The 19,440-nt window shown below is 39.4% G+C and overlaps 1 long non-coding RNA gene across 1 annotated transcript; it reads right to left on the bottom strand.

Annotated features, from left to right (window-relative positions):
• Positions 1–17,215: 17,215 nt before the first annotated feature.
• Positions 17,216–18,781, bottom strand: LOC119772163. The gene is made up of 4 exons (XR_005279224.1): positions 18,719–18,781; positions 18,538–18,625; positions 17,834–17,923; positions 17,216–17,623 (listed from the first exon to the last, which is right to left on the bottom strand). It is a non-coding gene; the product is annotated as an uncharacterized LOC119772163 (long non-coding RNA).
• Between the last annotated feature and the right edge of the window lie 659 nt (positions 18,782–19,440).

Below are 19,440 nucleotides of genomic sequence, written 5' to 3'. Positions count from 1 at the left end.
TAGAGAATAGAGTTTCTTATCTAGTACAAATAGAGGGGTCTAGATTTAGGTAGCATTTGGGTCTATTGTTTAAGTGGACATCAATGTTTTCCTTTTAAATTCCTACACAGCACACCTAGACTTTTTCAAAAGTGCTAAAAATGATGTAAAATCGCTTACTTGTTTACTTTTGCATAACCTCAACGCATGAATTTGGGAAGTTCACTGATTAGAAATATGAGCTGCATATTGACGAACACAAACACCAATAAAATGGTTTGTACACACTGTCAATCAAATCCCTTTGCACTTACTTTGAAGATCGGCTCTGCTCATGTAAAACAAATGTTCACCTGTTTTAAGACACACAAACCTTCTGAACTTCAGGCCCTTAGTCAACATCCCAATCAGGCATGACATTATAACCACCTTTTTATTACTCTATAGGTCTTTTTTATGCTAGTATGGGTATTTGGTACTTAGATGTTTACAGCAAACCTTTTTAAGTTCTTCAGAATAAAACATAAATGGATCAGGCATGTTGTCTACAAGTCACTTGCTCAACTGGATTTAGTCAAAAAGTATCCGCTATCAGGAAATACAAACCCACATATTTAGTTGGTAAATGTCAAAGTAACATCCACATGGAAGGAAAGGGCAATCATTTAACATTAAAACATTGCTTAAAGCAATGCAATGTCATTGCAAGACTTTTTCTTATACTGTAGTCCACCCAATTGCCATGTCTTCTCCAATTAAGTGATCCACAACACCTGGACATGTCATTTTCTAAAGGATAAAAAAGAAAACCATGCCTCTATCCTCCTCACCTACCCATTGTTGATACATTTGGCAGTTGATACATCAGCAAGGACACCCTGCAGTCATGTATCCCATACCCAATAAGCGGAGCTACATCTTTCTATACAAACTAACATAAGATGTGTCTAGAAATCTTACCTACATTTTTTTTACTAATGGACCAAAAAGGCCAGCCTTACCTCCTGTTACTTGTTTACTATTGGTGATTCTTTATGCCACTTTTAATAGATATTTGCCATTGCATACCCAGAACACACCACAATAGCCAATTTTTTAAGAAGCTCGTAGAAAGTACTAATCCCAATTTGACCCATTTCAGACTTGCTCATTTCTTAATACCTTCCCGGTCATTCCAGCTTCTACAGTACTTATCATCTTTAAGTGTCACCAAATGTTTTTTTGCTGGCTTATATATAACCCACCCCCTCACAGATCCCTCCCATGATCATAATATTCTGCTTCATAGGTCTTTACCTCACTTTCCACTTGCAACCAGCCTACTCCCATAATGCCCAGTTTAAATAGTTTCCTCGGCACATCAATCAGTATAATATGGCCTTCAGTGTGCCAGCATTGCCAGCTGTGAGGAATGAGGCAACAAGGCAAACCCTTCACCATAAATATCCAAGACTACACAATTTTCTCCTTGCATCTGCCTCTTGCGACAGACACACACAAGCACAAGCACAAGATGAGATCAGATGAGACATCAGAGTGCCGAGCTTGGGTCTTTTTATAAGTACATCTCAGATGAGTGGGTTGGGGGCCATTTGTTACTGATGAACCCCTCTAGCATGGAACATACTTAAGAGTGATTCGTTTGATGTACATCTGACATGCTTCTTTAGGTGGCTGAAGGCTTCAAATGTTAAGCAGAACGATTATAGCTTTTGTGGGAGAAAAAGCACACAGAAGAGTTATATGTTTAATTTCATATGTTGTGAAAGCCTGCCTGCTATCTAATTCAAATTTATAGATATTTTAAAGTGAATCATATCTAATAAGTGTATAAAGTAAATAGATAAATGTGAAATTAAAGCAAGTAGCTGTAGCTGGAACATTTTTGCTTACTTGTGCATTTACTACAGTCCCATAAACATCTTGGCATATCTGGTAAAAAGAAAATGGAAAGAGCCTTTGGATTAAACTCTGCACTTATTGCAGTCAAATTAATTAAAGTTGCATACTAAGATATTTGTGTTTCAAGCAAAGTCTATGGTCCTAAAATTATAAACACCTGTAGTAATTATGAAAGGTGATACAAAAAACCTATGAATGGTCAAGAGATTGGAAAGATAATAGAAAGACCACAACGTCTATATGAACAACATGACGGGTGGTAGTAGTTGCGATGCACCTTATTTTATTAAATATGAAGGATTGGTTATTATGTTACCCTATCATAAAATTTGATTTTGATTTTTTTTTAAAAGACTCTCTCATATGTTATTCCAAAGACCCCAAAAAGAGTAATCATCAAATGAGCAACTTGGACAACCTGCTACTCAAACCTCCTTTTCAGCAGTGAGATTATTGAAAGAGCTGTGTCTTAACAGTTTAACATGCCCAGCACAGTACTTGTCTAAGTCTGCAATGACATCTATAAATTTAGACTTTGGAAGAACCTCCATGCTGGAATTGCAAGACCGTAGTGCAGCATTAAGCACTATTGACTACTTCATTTCATAAGACAATCTGTATCAGTGTCGGCCTTTCTGGTACAGCTCTGGACTGGTTAAAAATAATACCTGAACAAAAGTGCCCCCCCCTTTGAATAAATAAAATAAAAAATTACACAATGCCACTCTCACAAAACAGCGTTGATAGTAACTTAGCTTTTTAATATGTATTTTTTTATTCATTTTGTTTTGTTGAACTTAGATTGAGTTTTATGTATTGCATTCTTTTTTTTTAACTCTTTTAAACAGATCACATTCTCTGAGTTAGAGAGGAGGCAGTATTTTAAAGGTACACTATGCAACCGGTGTTGATTTTCCAGTGAGGCTCCCTCCAGAGGGCGAAAGTAAAAGTGCACTGTCGTAAATATGCTCAGCTGTTCTCCTGGTTTCTTTTTTTTTTTAACTTTTTATTTTTAAAACTTTTCACAACAAAAGAACATTCCCTGAGCCAAGAGTAATTAAATCAATAACAGAAATACTGATGCCACATATACAATATTTCAACATAAATGCAGCACGATAAACCAGGTCACCTGAGACTTTGAATACCTTACAAGAGAGAACTGCACGTATACATACACACAAACCCACACCCCTCCCCCTCCCCTCCAGGGTGCTTACCCACAGGCCAAAAATACAACATACAGTAAACGAACAGCAAAAAATTATATATATAATATATACCCACCTATGAGTATACATACACACACGTATTCAACTATATACCTTAGTAGTACCGATGACGGAGCAGATTGCGATCCATTAGAATCACTAGAGCCCAAAATCACACACCCAAATACAATTTCACCAAATGCCATCTTTGATTGAACTTGTCCACTTTGAGTTGTAAACCAGCGGTAATTTTTTCCATCATATACATTTGTTTTACCCGATTCTTCCACTCTGCTATAGATGGTGACGAAACTTGTCTCCAGTTTGCCGTTATAGTTTTTTTAGCTACCAATAGTAAAATGTGCAAAATATACTTTTGGTCTTCATTAAAATTTCAATTTCAATTCAGTTTATTTATATAGCGCCAAATTCACAACACATGTCATCTCAAGGCACTTTACAGTTCAACCAGATCATACAGTCAAATTGATACAAAGTTTTCTATCTAAGGAAAACCAGTTGATTGCATTGACTCATTGACTCAAATACAATCCCCCACACTAAGCATGCTTGTAGCGACAGTGGAGAGGAAAAACTCCCTTTTAACAGGAAGAAACCTCCAGCAGAACCAGGCTCAGTGTGAGCGGCCATCTGCTGAGGCCGACTGGGGTTCAAGGAGACAGAAGCAGAGATACAAAAAGCAGCTGTAAAAGGCGGCCCCGTCCAGGAAACACACAGCCAGGCAGACGAGCTCCAAGGCAGCTCCCATGCCAGAGGACGAAGAGAGCACATCCACTCAGTCACGGTCAGAGAAACAGGACCACACTGGAAAACAGGCCGATCTCCAACATCTATTAACAAGGGTGTTGATAGAAGCAGCACAGCTGATGTTTTTTTTCCAGGATGACGTCACAGCCAAACAGGAACAGACGAGGCAAAGCTACTCTGAGGAAAAGCAGAGAGAGCAGAAGGTTAGAGATTGAACTAACAGATTCTGCAGAATAGGAGAACAGAGAGAGAATGAAGCAGAATGATGAAATGGGGGTCCCTATGTCCTCCAAAAGTCTAAGCCTATAGCAGCATAACTATAGAGATAGCTCAGGATAACCTGAGCCACCCTAACTATAAGCTTTATCAAAAATGAAAGTTTTAAGCCTAGCCTTAAAAGTAGACAGGGTGTCTGCCTCACGGACTAAAACTGGTAGTTGGTTCCACAGGAGAGGAGCCTGATAACTAAAATATCTGCCTCCCATTCTACTTTTAGAAATTCTAGGAACCACTAGTAAACCTGCAGATTGAGAGCGAAGTGCTCTGTTAGGAACATAAGGAACAATCAGATCTCTGATATAAGATGGAGCTTGGCCATTTAAGGCTTTATATGTGAGAAGAAGGATTTTAAATTCTATTCTTGATTTAACAGGAAGCCAATGAAGAGAAGCCAGGATAGGAGAGATATGATCTCTCTTTTTTATTTTCATTAGAACTCTGGCTGCAGCATTTTGGATCAGCTGAAGGCTTTTAACTACAGTTTGTGGACTTCCTGATAGTAAAGAATTACAATAGTCCAGCCTTGAAGTAACAAATGCATGGACTAGTTTCTCAGCATCACCCCTGGACAGGATATTTCTAATTTTTGCAATGTTCCTCAGATGAAAGAAGGAAATTCTAGAAACCTCTTTGATATGGGATTTAAATGACAGGTCCTGATCAAAAATAACACCAAGATTTTTTACTTTATTATCTGAAATCAGTTTAATCCCATCCAAATGAAGTGACTGGCTAATCAGTTTCTTTTTCAGAGACTCTGGTCCAAAGACTATAACTTCTGTTTTGTCTGCATTCAGAAGCAGAAAGTTAAGAGTCATCCAGGTTTTTATGTCTTCAAGACATGCCTGTAATCTATGTAATGGGTTAGCTTCATCTGGATTTATAGACAGATATAGCTGGGTATCATCAGCATAACAGTGGAAATTAATCCCATGCTGTCTAATAATTCTACCAATTGGGAGCATGTATAAAGTAAAGAGAATTGGTCCTAGCACTGATCCCTGTGGTACTCCACAGGTAACCTTTGAGCGTGTTGAAGATCTATCATTAACATGAACAAACTGAATTCGATCAGATAGATAAGATTTAAACCAGTCTAGTGCTGTTCCTTTAATTCCAACAAAATATTCAAGTCTTTCTAAAAGAATATTATGGTCAACTGTATCAAATGCAGCACTAAGATCCAACAGGACGAGCACAGATACAAGTCCATTATCTGAGGCCATGAGAATATCATTAGTGACTTTCACCAGAGCTGTTTCAGTGCTATGATGAGCTCTAAAGCCAGACTGAAACTCTTCAAAAAGTTCATTATGGTGGAAGTGATCGCAAACTTGTTTGGCAACTACTTTCTCAAGAATTTTGGATAAGAAAGGAAGATTGGATATAGGTCTATAATTGACCAAGTCATCTGGGTCAAGAGACGGTTTCTTAAGCAGAGGTTTAATTACAGCAATCTTAAAAGCTTTAGGTACATATCCCTGTAACAGAGATAGATTAATCACATCTAAAATGGAGGAGGAGATCAAAGGGAATACCTCCTTAAATAACCTGGTTGGAACTGGATCTAACATACAAGTTGAAGGCTTAGATGAAGACAATAATTTTGCTAATTCAGAGAGTTCAACTGGATCAAAGCAGTCTAAACCCGGTTCAGATTCCATGACTACCTCAGGTACAATCGCGGATAGAGGAGTGCTTATGATCTTATTTTTAATAAGATCAATCTTATTTATAAAGAATCCCATAAAATCATTGCTGCTAAGAGCAGGTGGAATGGACGGTTCAACAGAGCTATGGCTCTGGGTGAGTTTGGCAACTGTATTAAAAAGAAATCTAGGATTATTCTTATTCTCCTCTATTAATGAGGAGAAGTATGCTGCTCTTGCTTTACAAAGGGTCCTCTTATACAGCAGTAAACCATTTTTCCAGACTAGGAAGGACTCTCGCAGGCCTGTGGAGCGATATTTTCTCTCCAGTTTCCTAGCATTTTGCTTCAAAGTACGCAGCTCTGCATTAAACCAAGGAGCAAGCTTTCTATTTTTAACGGTTTTCATTTTCAAAGGAGCTGCGTTGTCTAAGGCAATACGCAGAGAACTAGCAACCCCATCAACAAAATCATCAACCTGTGAAGGGGAATAAGCTATGCTTTGGCATTCTGCAGCACTGCTCAGTGACACAGAGCAGAGAGAAAGTGAAGCAGATTCTTTAAAATTTATAACTGCACTATCTGATAAAGATCTACTAAAATTGAACCTTCTTTTGGGGGAGGAGAACTCTGTTAAAGTAATCCTGAAGGTTATTAGAAAGTGGTCAGAGAGGACAGGGTTGTGAGGAAATACTGTTATTTCTTCACATTCTATGCCGTATGTCAGCACAAGATCCAAAGTATGAAGATGAGAATGCGTGGGACTATTCACATTTTGAACAAAGCCAATAGTGTCTAAGATAGCATTAAAGGCTGCTCTTAAGCTATCGCCTTCAATGTCAGCATGGATGTTAAAATCTCCCACTATGATGACCCTGTCAGTATTTAATACCAAATCAGAAAGGAACTCTGAAAACTCATCTAAAAATTCAGAGTAAGGACCTGGTGGACGATACAAAGTTACAAAAAGAAGAGGTTTTTTTGCCTTGAAATTTGGATCAGGGAAATTAAGGGTTAAATGTTCAAAAGAGTTGTAGGTATTAATTGTTTTGGGAGTAATCAGTAAGTCAGACTGGAAGATTGTTGCTACTCCTCCTCCTCGCCCAGAACTTCTGGGGATGTGAAAATTTAAATAGCTTGAAGGAGTTGCCTCATTTATGCTCACATAATCCTCTTGCTGCAGCCAGGTTTCTGTAAGGCAAAACAAGTCAATGTGATTATCACAAATCAAGTCATTAACTAGTAGACTTTTAGAGGAAAGCGATCTTATGTTAAACAGACCGCATTTAATTGTTTTAACTTTTTCCCCAATTGGAGTTATTTTGATTTAAAACAGTCTGGTATTATATTCAGTAAATAAAACAAAGCATTTGAAGGTATTTCTCTGTTTATAATTGTCTCTATTTCATCTCTAATCCCCTTCCAGTACTGACTGATAACCGGACAGTCCCACAGAATGTGCGTATGGTCACCAATCTTCCCACATTGTCTCCAACATAGGGCCGCTGAAGGATTTTTGACAAATCTAGAAATTAAAAATGGGGTGCGAAAAAATCTTATTAAAATTTTCCAACTGAATTCTCTCCACATTTGGCTGTTGGTTCCTTTGTGACTGCCCTCGCACAATTTGTCCCATTGTTCGTCCTCTATTATAGAATTGGATTCTAATTCCCAGTTTTCTTTTACATTATAGGTATTATGATAATTATTAGATGAGATAATTTTATACAAATGTGAGACATGTTTTCGGGTTGGAAAGGTCTTTTCTCCAATAGTAATAAAATATTGTTCTATATCATTTGGGTTTCTATTAAGTCTATTACGTTCCTTGTGACTAGTAATGTAGTGCCTAATTTGCAGATATCTATATAAATCATTTGCAGGGAGATCAAACTGTTCCTGAAGTTGTGCGAAGGACTTTAAGTCAGCCCCATAGAATAATTGGTTTAATATTTTAAGACCTTTAGCTGCCCATCTCTTAAAGCCTTGGTCCCATGTGGAAGGCGGAAAGTCTATATTACCCACAATAGGCATAGCTCTGGAGACTGACCCTGTATCTCTAAGCATCTTTTTAACCTCTGTCCATATTTTTAAAGTGTGTTTGGTCCATTCATTTCCAATTTTCATTTTATTAACAGTTCTGATATCTAGGAAGGGAAGAGTAGATAATTGTATACCTTTAGTTTCACCCCGTTCTATTTGAAGCCATTTTGCTTCCTCATCCCCTCCAATCCAAGTCACAATGGCTGATAACTGCGCTGCCCAATAATACCATTTTAAATTGGGTAGAGCTAAACCACCCCTGTTTTTGGGTAAGTGAAGTGTTTTAAGTCTAATTCTTGGTCTTTTTTGTTGCCAAATAAATTGAGATATTAATTTGCTGAGTATGTTAAATGTTGAAACTGGGACTCTTACTGGCAAAGATTGGAACAAGAACAGAAGACGAGGAAGCAGATTCATTCTAACAGTTTCCACTCTGCCATATAGGGACAAAGGTAGGACCTCCCATCTGGACAGGTTAATTTTGATTTTCTTTATCAATTTGTTGTAATTAGCATCGAACAGTTGTGAAGGTTTGGGTGTAAGAATTATCCCTAAATACCTGAAACCCTTTTCTGACCAATGAAAAATATCACTAAGTTGGCCTGGCCGTTGTCCCGACGTCATTAATGCTTCTGATTTACTTTGGTTAATTTTGTATCCAGATATGTCACCATATTCCTTTAAGCAATGCATGAGTCTAGGGACTGAAGTAAGAGGGTGTCTTATAAATAATAAAATATCATCAGCGAAGAGGGCAATTTTATGAATTGCCCCCTCTCCATCCCTGATTCCTTGTATGTGATCGTCTCGACGTATGGCCTCTGCCAAAGGTTCGATACTCAGGGCGAACAAAATAGGGGACAAGGAATCGCCCTGCCGCACCCCTCGCTCCACATTGAAAAACTCTGAACAACACCCATTAACTCTAACCCTGGATTTAGAATTTTTATAAAATAACATAACCCAACTAACGAATGTTTCACCAAAGCCCATCTCAATTAGTGTATGTTTAAGAAATTGCCAATCAACACGGTCGAACGCTTTTTCGGCGTCTAAACTAAGAAGCATGGATGGTTGGGGATCTTTTGTCATCAAGGATTGTAAATTTAGAGCTCTTCTTACGTTATTAGATCCCTGTCGACCCAGGATAAACCCAGTTTGATCTGGATTAATTAGTTTTTTTATATACTTTTGGATTCGAGTGGATATAATTGATGTCAGTATTTTATAGTCTACGCAAAGAAGGCTAATCGGACGGTAACTTGCACAATGCAGTGGATCTTTTCCCTCCTTGTGTAGAACCGTGATGATCGCTTCAGACCAGGACTCTGGAGGGTTCCCTGAATCCAGGACATAATTGTAAAGCTTGCATAGTATGGGTGAGAGATCATTAATGAATACCTTGTAAAATTCTCCTGCGAACCCATCGGTTCCTGGTGTCTTGTTGTGTTTCAATTTACCAATAGTCTCTCTAATTTCATCTTCTCTAATGGGTTCAACTAGCCTTGAAGCTTCATCTGTTGTCAGTTTAGTCATTTTCACGGATTTAAAAAACGTATAAATTTTGTCTTCTTTTGATTCCTGGTTTTGACTCTTGTATAACTGTTCATAAAATTTAGCAAAATTGTCTGATATTGTTTTTGGACTAGTTACCATTGAATTACTATTAAGTTGCTTAATTTTTGGGACGATACGACTCGCCTGAGCCTTTTTCAGTTGAAATGCTAGTAAACGGCTAGCCTTATTTCCAAATTCGTAGTATTTCCTGTCTACAAATCTGAGGGCTCCCTCCGCCCTATAAGTCAACAAATCATCTAACTTATTTCTATTTTCTTTAAGTTTGTCCAAAACTTCTTTTTTCATTTGTTGTTCGTGTTCATCCTCCAATCTTTTGATTTCATTCTCAATCTGAAATTGTTTTTGCATCCTTTGTTTCTTTAATCTGGATCCTATGGAAATTATTTTGCCCCTTATTGTGGCTTTTGCCGCGTCCCACAAGACGGAGGGTGAGACCATTCCATTGTCGTTAAAAACAAAGTATTCCTCAATGGCCGTCTGTATTTCTTCTCGAATAAGTGTATCTGTTAATATTGATACATTTAACCGCCAATACCGAAAAAAAGGTTCCAAACCCAGGTCAAGTTTCATTGTCACAGGGCTGTGATCCGAAATTGTAATTGACTCTATTAAGCATTCTTTAACCTGATGGATGTTCTTTTTTGTTATTAAGAAGTGATCTAGTCTGGAGTAGCTGCCATGTACTTGGGACATAAATGTGAAATTTTTCTCCTTTGGATGGAGATGACGCCAGATGTCAATTAGACCGAGTTCAGTCATCATGGTCGCTAGACTTTTTGACATTCTACTTTGGGATTTGAATGTTGGGGGTAATTTATCTAATTTATTACTAAGAACACAATTCATATCCCCACCTATAAGCAGTAAGCCCTCTCCTTTGTCCGCCAAAAGATTAGCCAGTTTTTTGAAAAAAAATGAACAATCCTCGTTCGGAGCATACACATTTAAGATACTTAATTTTATCCCAGCAATGGTTCCCACTACCATTATATATCGTCCCTCCGGATCCTGATAAGTTTTTTCACAGTTAAAATAAACGGACTTATTAATCAAAATGGCTACTCCACGTTTTTTACTGGTTCCATAAGAACTGAAATATACTTGGTCTACCCATTCTCTTTTTAACTTTAGGTGTTCTTTTTCCGTGAGATGTGTCTCTTGAAGCAAGGCTATTGCACACTGCATCTTCTTTAGTTGTGTCAGAATTTTCTTCCTCTTAATTGGGCTGTTTATACCTTTTATGTTATATGTTATTAAAGTCAGTGATGTCATCATTAAGGTTAAATTTATTAAACTGATTAATAAATTGCTGCTCCGCCTCCAGGTATGTATCCCTCATACAGAAGCATAAAAACAAAGTAACCTTTCTGCATAATGACATTGGATAAACCTCTTGAATCAGGGGAAACAAATAAAGAACACTTTGAACAAATAACAGAACTTCCAAAAATGCAGCCAGCCATAGTCCCTGAACTGTAACCATGCCTGACCCCCGATAACATTGGGACAGAGAGTGGTGGGCTCCCTGCGACGTAGAACACAACATGTGCAATCAAGACCAGCGTTACACTAGGATGCAAAAAAGGTCCCTGTGAGTGTAGCTCACTCATGCAAGTAAAACAAAAGGTCTCCTTTTTTTTTTTCCTTCTTTTAGACAACAAATAATGTTCTCAATCAGCAATTTTACCTTCAGTCTTTTCTCCTCATACTCTTACTTGACTTTGCTATACCTTTAAACAGTTTTAATCTTTTATCTTCACCTTTCTTATCTTCCTGCTCACTCCTGTTCCATCATGGCCTTCAGATCTGCTACAGACAGCGTCCCGTCTCTCTTTTTCTTCGAGCTGATGCTCCATCCACCTGCTAGTCTTTCTTCAAGGCGCTCCCTTTCTCCGTGAGACACCTGGAACCCCAACCGCTCCAGGGTGTCCGATGCCTCCATCAGCGATGCAAAAGTGCTGTCTCCAGAGTCCGTTTTAATCTTCAGGCGTGCTGGATACAAACACTTCGCCTGTACCCCCTTCTGTTTCAGCTGTTTGATAACTGCATGCACCTTTGCCCGTCTCTTTTGTAACTCCGGGGAGTAATCCTGATCAAAGAAAATCCTCTTGTCTTGAAACGAAACCTGTCCTTGTCTCCACGCTTGCTGTAAAACAACATCTTTCACCGCGGCGTCCAGAAATCTCACGATTATTGAGCGAGGAGGCGCCGCCGGGTTTAATGGCCTGGACAGGAGCGACCTGTGCGCTCTCTCGATCCTTATATCCAGATCTGGTGGCAACTTCAGCACTTTAGGCAGTAAATCCTTCACAAACTCCACCACATTCCCTTCTTCACTCCCCTCTGGGATCTGGAAAATGCGTAAATTGTTTCTCCTTAACCTGTTTTGTAGGTCGTCACATGTGGCTGCGAGTTGTGTTTCGCGCTGAAGCAGGTATCGCAGCACCCGGTGTTGCCTCCCCTCCATCTCCTCAGCCGCACCCACACGGTCCTCCAGCTCGTCAATCCTTCTCCTATGGTCGTTTAGTTGTGTCTTTATTTCGGACACAGCTGTCTCCAAGCGACCAAGTACCTCTTTGGTTTGCTTATGTCCCTCGGCGTTTTCCTGTCGCATCTTTCTCATTTCTTCCAGCATACAGGTGCTGGTCATAAAATTAGAATATCATGAAAAAGTAGATTGATTTCAGTAATTCCATTTAAAAAGTGAAACTTGTATATTATATTCATACATTACATACAAACTCATATATTTCAGATGTTTATTTTGTTTAATTTTGATGATTACAAATGACAACAAATGAAAATCTCAAATTCATCATATCAGAAAATTAGAATATTGTGAAAAGGTTCAAAATTGATGGCCCCTGGTGCCACACTCTAATCAGCTAATTAACTCAAACCACCTGCAAAAGCCTTTAAATGGTCTTTCAGTCTAGTTCTATAGGCTACACAATCATGGGGAAGACTGCTGACTTGACAGTTGTCCAAAAGACGACCATCGACACCTTGTACAAGGAGGGCAAGACACAAAAGGTCATCGCTAAAGAGGCTGGCTGTTCACAGAGCTCAGTGTCCAAGCACATTAATAGAGAGGCGAAGGGAAGGAAAAGAGGTGGTCGAAAAAAGTGTACAAGCAAGAGAGATAACCGCACCCTGGAGAGGATTGTGAAACAAAACCCCTTCAAAAATGTGGGGGAGATTCACAAAGAGTGGACTGCAGCTGGAGTGAGTGCTTCAAGAACCACCACACACAGACGTATGAAAGACATGGGTTTCTGCTGTCGCATTCCTTGTGTCAAGCCACTCTTGAACCACAGACAGCGTCAGAAGCGTCTAAAGAGAAACAGGACTGGACTGCTGGTGAGTGGTCCAAAGTCATGTTCTCTGATGAAAGTAAATTTTGCATTTCCTTTGGAAATCAAGGTCCCAGAGTCTGGAGGAAAAGAAGAGAGGCACTTCATCCACGTTGCTTGAAGTCCAGTGTAAAGTTTCCACAGTCAGTGATGGTTTGGGGTGCCATGTCATCTGCTGGTGTTGGTCCATTGTGTTTTCTGAGGTCCAGGGTCAACGCAGCCACATACCAGGAAGTTTTAGAGCACTTCATGCTTCCTGCAGCTGACCAACTTTTTGGAGATGCAGATTTCATTTTCCAACAGGACTTGGCACCTGCACACAGTGCCAAAGCTACCAGTACCTGGTTGAAGGACCATGGTATCCCTGTTCTTAATTGGCCAGCAAACTCTCCTGACCTTAACCCCATAGAAAATCTATGGGGTATTGTGAAGAAGAAGATGCAATACACCAGACCCAACAATTCAGAAGAGCTAAAAGCCACTATTAGAGCAACCTGGGCTATCATAACACCTGAGCAGTGCCACAGACTGATCGACTCCATGCCACGCCGCATTGCTGCAGTAATACAGGCCAAAGGAGGCCCAACTAAATACTGAGTGCTGTACATGCTCATACTTTTCATGTTCATACTTTTCAGTTGGCCAACATTTCTATAAATCCTTTGTTTTTATTGGTCTTCAGTAATATTCTAATTTTCTGATATGATGAATTTGAGATTTTCATTTGTTGTCATTTGTAATCATCAAAATTAAACAAAATAAACATCTGAAATATATGAGTTTGTATGTAATGTATGCATATAATATACAAGTTTCACTTTTTAAATGGAATTACTGAAATCAATCTACTTTTTCATGATATTCTAATTTTATGACCAGCACCTGTAGACGTCTCGCCCGCTAGCTTATCATGTTTTTGGCTAGCATTAGCATCTGGTGGGTCTGAGCCCGAGCTAGTGCTGCTAGCCGGGCTTAGCGGTCTTTGTTTTACGTCAGATTCCTTAGAATTCGCTTGTTTGTTTCCCGATCTGGTCTTTGAAGGGCCGCTCATTTTGTAGTCAAGTATGGTATAAATTGAATGGTATTTCTTGATAAAGTTGTCGTTATTTTTCTAACTTTTAACGGAGCCCAGTGTTTAAGCTGTTGCTTCCATCATGACGTCACCGGAAGTCCGTTCTCCTGGTTTCTCCGTCAAGCCAGGCGCGGTTGTTTTGAGCTTAGCAGCGAATGACTAACGCTGCGTTCACACTGGATGTAGCTGGCGCGACAGAAGCAGCGAGTTTACATGCAAAGGTCCCGCAGCGCGTTTTGAGCTGCAGGCGCAGCATGTCTGAGCGGCTGCAGCAGCGCGTCGGGTGCGTTTAACGCAGGGAGAGAGACACAGCGCTGATGATCACTGCTCTTAAACAGTTTATTGACGCCTAAATTAACTTAAAAGGCAGAAATCTGCCGGCAGAATATGCAGTTTGGATTATTTAGATGAAAAAACACCTACCAGCTGCCGCGGTGAACCGCTGCTGATGAAGGGATCCATACTGTCGCCGCATCCCTGGTATGTGGGGGTCTGAGCGGATCCGACAGAAAAAATATTGAAGGCAGGATAATAATCTGGATGAACTGACGGCACTGATTACGTTTTCAGGTGTATTTTCTCACTTAAAAACATATTAAAACTACTTTATTCCCACTGATCACAGCAAATATAGCTGCAAGGCAGAGAAAGGATAGTGAAGCTCTGCCCAACGCGCCTCAGACACACTTTTGCAGACAGAGCAGCAAAGCTGCTTCAGCCGCGCGTCAGAACTAAACTGGTACAAGCAGCAAAAATTAAGCAGCAGATGCGATTTTGCTGCTTTTGCTGCGTGAACGTAGCATAACTGCACAAAGATTGCCACTGTGCTAGCAACGAGAATGCTTTTAACTGGGGGGTGTAGCAGTTCTCGCCGTAAAGCAAGACTGACTCTCACGAGACTTCTGAGCCTGTGGGTGCGGGTCGGTGCTCCTGCAGTTGCAAGTGCAGTATTTCCCCCACAGACCACCAGGGCGGCCGAGAATACCTTTGTTCAACCTGAAATGACTCATTTAGTCATCCATAACGTTATGGAACACATTAATTAACTGAAAAATGTTGCATAGTGTCCCTTTAATTGGTGTGCATACACGTTAGCAACTACATTGCTATGGGGCTTGAAGTGAAGACAATTTGATAACTCAAATTGAAAAGAACGCAAATCGTGAAATTCAGTCTGAATGACAGAAATCTGAAAAAAAGGGAAATGCTGTTTAAAAAAGTGAAAAATGTAAAGAAAACATGTATTAAAAACATCTACGAAAACAGCAAAGTTACTCTGTAAGCCATTCTTGATTATGAATTTTTCAAAATCAAATTTCTGTATTGCACCTTTTTTCAAATTTTTATTCATAAAATGAGTTTTTTGCTTTCAACAATGGAATTTAATCTACTCCATTAGTCAAAATAATATAAATTAAAGATCTGCATGTCATGATTCTTTCTAAAGCTCAGACACAAATGCAATGAAGCCAAACAGAGAGACACAATATAAAAGTTCAACGGGTTTTATTGAAGGGTATATTGAGTTTGGTGCCAGAAACTGGAAGACGGCTGTTAGGTTCAGGCTCAGTGGGAAATTGGAGTTGTCAATCTTGAAGGAGAGGATTTGTTGCCACTCACATTTCCAGAGAAGTAGAGACACATAGACTTCAGTCTGTGTTATGGTCTTCCGGAGAATATTTGATTCGGTGGAGGGCGGAACAGGGTTTACCCAGAACTCTGACGGAGTTGAATGATGCAGCTGCTGGTTGCAACTCAGTTTTCCTGTGGTACTTGAACGGGTCGTGGTGAAGATGACTTCCTTACTCAGAGAGATCTCAGTGTGCTCAAAGGTGGCCGGATCCAAACCTCCTGTTTGGAATCCGTCGCTCAGTGTAAGACTCAGTTGATCCCACTTGGTTGAAGGCGGTCCGAAAAGGTACAGTTTGCAGGAAGGCTTCCTGCCGAAAGGCAAAGAATAAACAAGGTTTAGTCTCAGGGAGAAAGGACCGCTCAGTAAAACTTTATGAGATCTCAGCTTGACTACAAGACAAAAACTCAATATACAAAAACTCAGATTAGACTCAGCATAAACAAGGCTTGGCTAGAGTACCCCAAACTGGCAAACACTCTGGCGTCGAAGTAGGGGCAACTTACAGGGGCGGACCCAGGATTTTTCAAAGGGGGGTGCGCACCTAAGGGTCATGGGGTCACGGGGTCAAGGGTCACAGGTCAAGACAATGTGAGGCTAAAAGACCAAAGAATACCATCTTCACTCTTTCACGCTACCCTAATTATTCATCCAAGGGTTTATAATTGATAATTTTAATGGATGAACATAAGTAGAATTAGCATGATTACATTATTGTAATTAAAAAAGGATCTCTCAGTTTTTAAAGCATGCACAAGGTTAAAAGGTAGTTTGAAGAAAAAAAAATGATCCTTATCAACAATTAATCAAACAAGGAGTTTCTTTATTTCCAGAAATGATATTTACACAGAACATTAAATAAAAAAAAATAAAAAAAACAAGGACTTGGGTTCAAGTATGGTTCAAGTAAGACAAAGGAGTTTTGAATATATTTTAACAAGATAAACTGTTGAAAAACAAAAAAAAAAAACAAAGTTAAACCAGGCAAAGAATATTGTTCTCTACTACAAACTTTATGATGATGATAATGAGTTTACAAATGTCAACCTTCTGGGATGCTTCTGGGCAAATGTGTCTATGATTTTGTTGATGTCTAGCTGAATGTCCTTATGCACATACAAAAGTAGCAAAGCCACAAACCTTTCCTGTCCCATTGTTGACCTCAGCAAAGGTCACTGCTTTAAAACCCGAGTTAGCACGTTCCACAGAAGCACTGGTAACAGGAATGACTGACAGAAGGTGAAAAATCATATAAATGTTTGGGTAGCACTTCATATTTGTTATCTTTAGAATTTCAGGGAGAGAGCGGGGTTTTTCTAGCCTGGGTGCCTTTCCGAACTTAGTCCCGCCCACAAAGTTTAAGGTCGGGGAAGTTCGGTCTGGCTCTGCTCCATAGTAGCGCGAGTATTATTGCCCACTGTCAGGCGATCCAATCAAATTGTCAGGGCGGGCTTTATACGATGATGGACAGATGAAAAACAGTAACGTAATCAACCACGTGACCAAAGCGCGCTTGGGTGACAACAATAATGGCTGCCGCCGGAGAGTTTAGGTGAGCAGATTCTGCTATTAGGTCTGTTCTAGAAGATATCGACAGCAAATTAATTTTAAAAGAGGAACAGAGAAACGCGATCAAGTCTCACCTTCTTATTCTAGGCGTGCAACTGCACGCTTTGATTTTTGTGGACAACAACTATGCCTCGCTTAACATACGTCACGCACTCCGTTGCTCTTATTGGTTGTAGATTTATCTATATATTGAGTGCAGAGGCATTTTTTTTCCTGGTTCGTTCGAAACCACCCCATAATCACAGCTCTATGGAGCAGAATCAGACTCATATTCTGACTAGAATTGAGTCGGACTACGTCAGGCTAGGGTTTTTCCACTGATGATACCACTTTGTGTGCCACAACTTCACTTCCTGCCTGAATGTTGATCCTGACGGTAGATCATCTTTATATGATGTAAAAATGATAAAAAGTCATACTTGTCCAGCCAGTCCCTCTGGCATGTTCTTTTGGTCACCCCACTGGCTCTTCGGTTGTCTTTAAATTCTCTGGCAGGGAAATTGAAAGATTTGGGTGGTTTTCTGGTCTGAAGAAGTTGGAATTTTTCAGAGTCGTCCATTTCACTAATCCGGTCCTTGGCCTTTGATATATCTGTAATAACATTGATATTTACATTGTCAATTTTGCATGGGTGCTGGTGGAGTTGTAAATCTGCCTACATGAAGATTTTGTATAGTCTTGCTTTATTACCGTATGAAATAATTATTATAAAATGTAAGATTTCAAGATTAAGCAAAAAAGTCAATCATGTAAAACAAAATTAGTTGTTTTGACATTGAAAAAAATACAACTATTACTAACCTATGTCGTAAGTTGTTTGGGGCAAATCCGCTTGGTTGAGCGCCGGCTCTTCAGTTGTCTTTACATCGAAACACGGTCCTTGTTGTTCATCTGGAAAAGAAAATTATTTTTGTGATCAGGTGAACCTTGTAATCTCAGGAGGAGCCACAAAACAATTTAATGTTGTGTTTTTATCGTAAATTATTAAATTCACTGAACACATTTCACCAGGTGCACAAAACTGAATTTACTTAAAAGTAAATTGTATTTTTATTGTAAAATATTAAATGCACTGAAAACAAATAACAGCAGATTTGTAGTTATCATATCACAATGTTAACAAGACTCCCTTAGACTCCAAGCATGTGCTTAGAGCATTCATTGATTTGGATCCTTACCAATTAATAAAAGTTAGTAATGTTTTCATTAAGGATACCATTCTTATTTTTAACAGTACAACACATGTGGTACAGGTTTAGACCCAAAAATACACACTACAAAATAACTATTGTATGCATGTCAATGGCAACTAATGTTGCTTATTTTTCTTAATTGTACACTCTTTTTATTACTTATCAAACACTGCAATTTTCATAACTTTCCCGTTACTGGTTAAAGTATTTCTACAATTGCATTACTTTGCAACTTTAAACAACTTGTTTATCAACAATCAACAATGTTGATAATGTTTTCTCATTATCAACATTTTCTAGCAATCATCACACCTTTTATCTGTGTGTCTCCAATATCTGAACGTTCATACTGGTCAACGCTGTAACATTGTGGTCATTTTCTGTAGTTGTGCCAGGTCCACTGAAGAATAGAAAACAAGATATAAACATTTCAATCTGTGTTATTTAGATTATAGATATAAGCCTTTAGAAAATAAAGTTGGTTTCTACTTACCCTTTTGTTGGATTGGAACAGAATCTTAAAAGAGATGGTTGTCTGGTTTTCTTGTTTGGCCTTAAATCTTCCAGGTCTCCTCGTGCTCGCAACGACGCTATTGTGGTATGGCAAGCCGATTGGGCCAATAATCGTCCGTACAATAACGCGCAGTTCCAACCCGTATTTTACGCGAGTGCGCGTTTTTTACGTCACCGCGCGTTTCCAGCCACCAGCCAGAACGCGCGGTGACGTAAAAAACGCGCGCTCGCGTAAAATACGGGTTGGAACTGCGCGTTATTGTACGGACGATTATTGGCCCAATTGGCTTGCCATATCCCAAAGGGGGGTTCGCGCGCCCCCGCCTGAATCCGCGCCTGACTTAAGAGCAGTCCGGTGATGAGGCAACAGCTTGCAGGTGTGTGAGGAGGCGAACCGAAGCCAGGCGCCTCCTGGTGGTGGAAGGGAGAAACACAAAACACAAGACAAACAGACGAACACAAAAACTGGGATCCTGACACTGCAATGGTGATCTATATACATTAAAATGATTAAAAACTGCTTTTTATTCTTTTCTTGGCTTTAACTACCTGAGTAAAAAAATCATATGTAGATATCTTAGTGCTATTTGCTCAATTGAATAATAACACTGAGCCAAAGAAAGCTATATTACCGACTGTTCTTAAAAGATGTCCATGCCCAAAAGGGTAGCTTTTAATAAAACAACCATTAGTGCATTTGGC

Source organism: Cyprinodon tularosa, unplaced genomic scaffold, assembly GCF_016077235.1.
Source record: "Cyprinodon tularosa strain WSP-4 unplaced genomic scaffold, ASM1607723v1 ctg70, whole genome shotgun sequence".
Lineage (NCBI taxonomy): Eukaryota > Metazoa > Chordata > Actinopteri > Cyprinodontiformes > Cyprinodontidae > Cyprinodon > Cyprinodon tularosa.
Note: the sequence above shows the minus strand (reverse complement) of the source record. Positions and strands in the feature narration are given on the sequence as shown.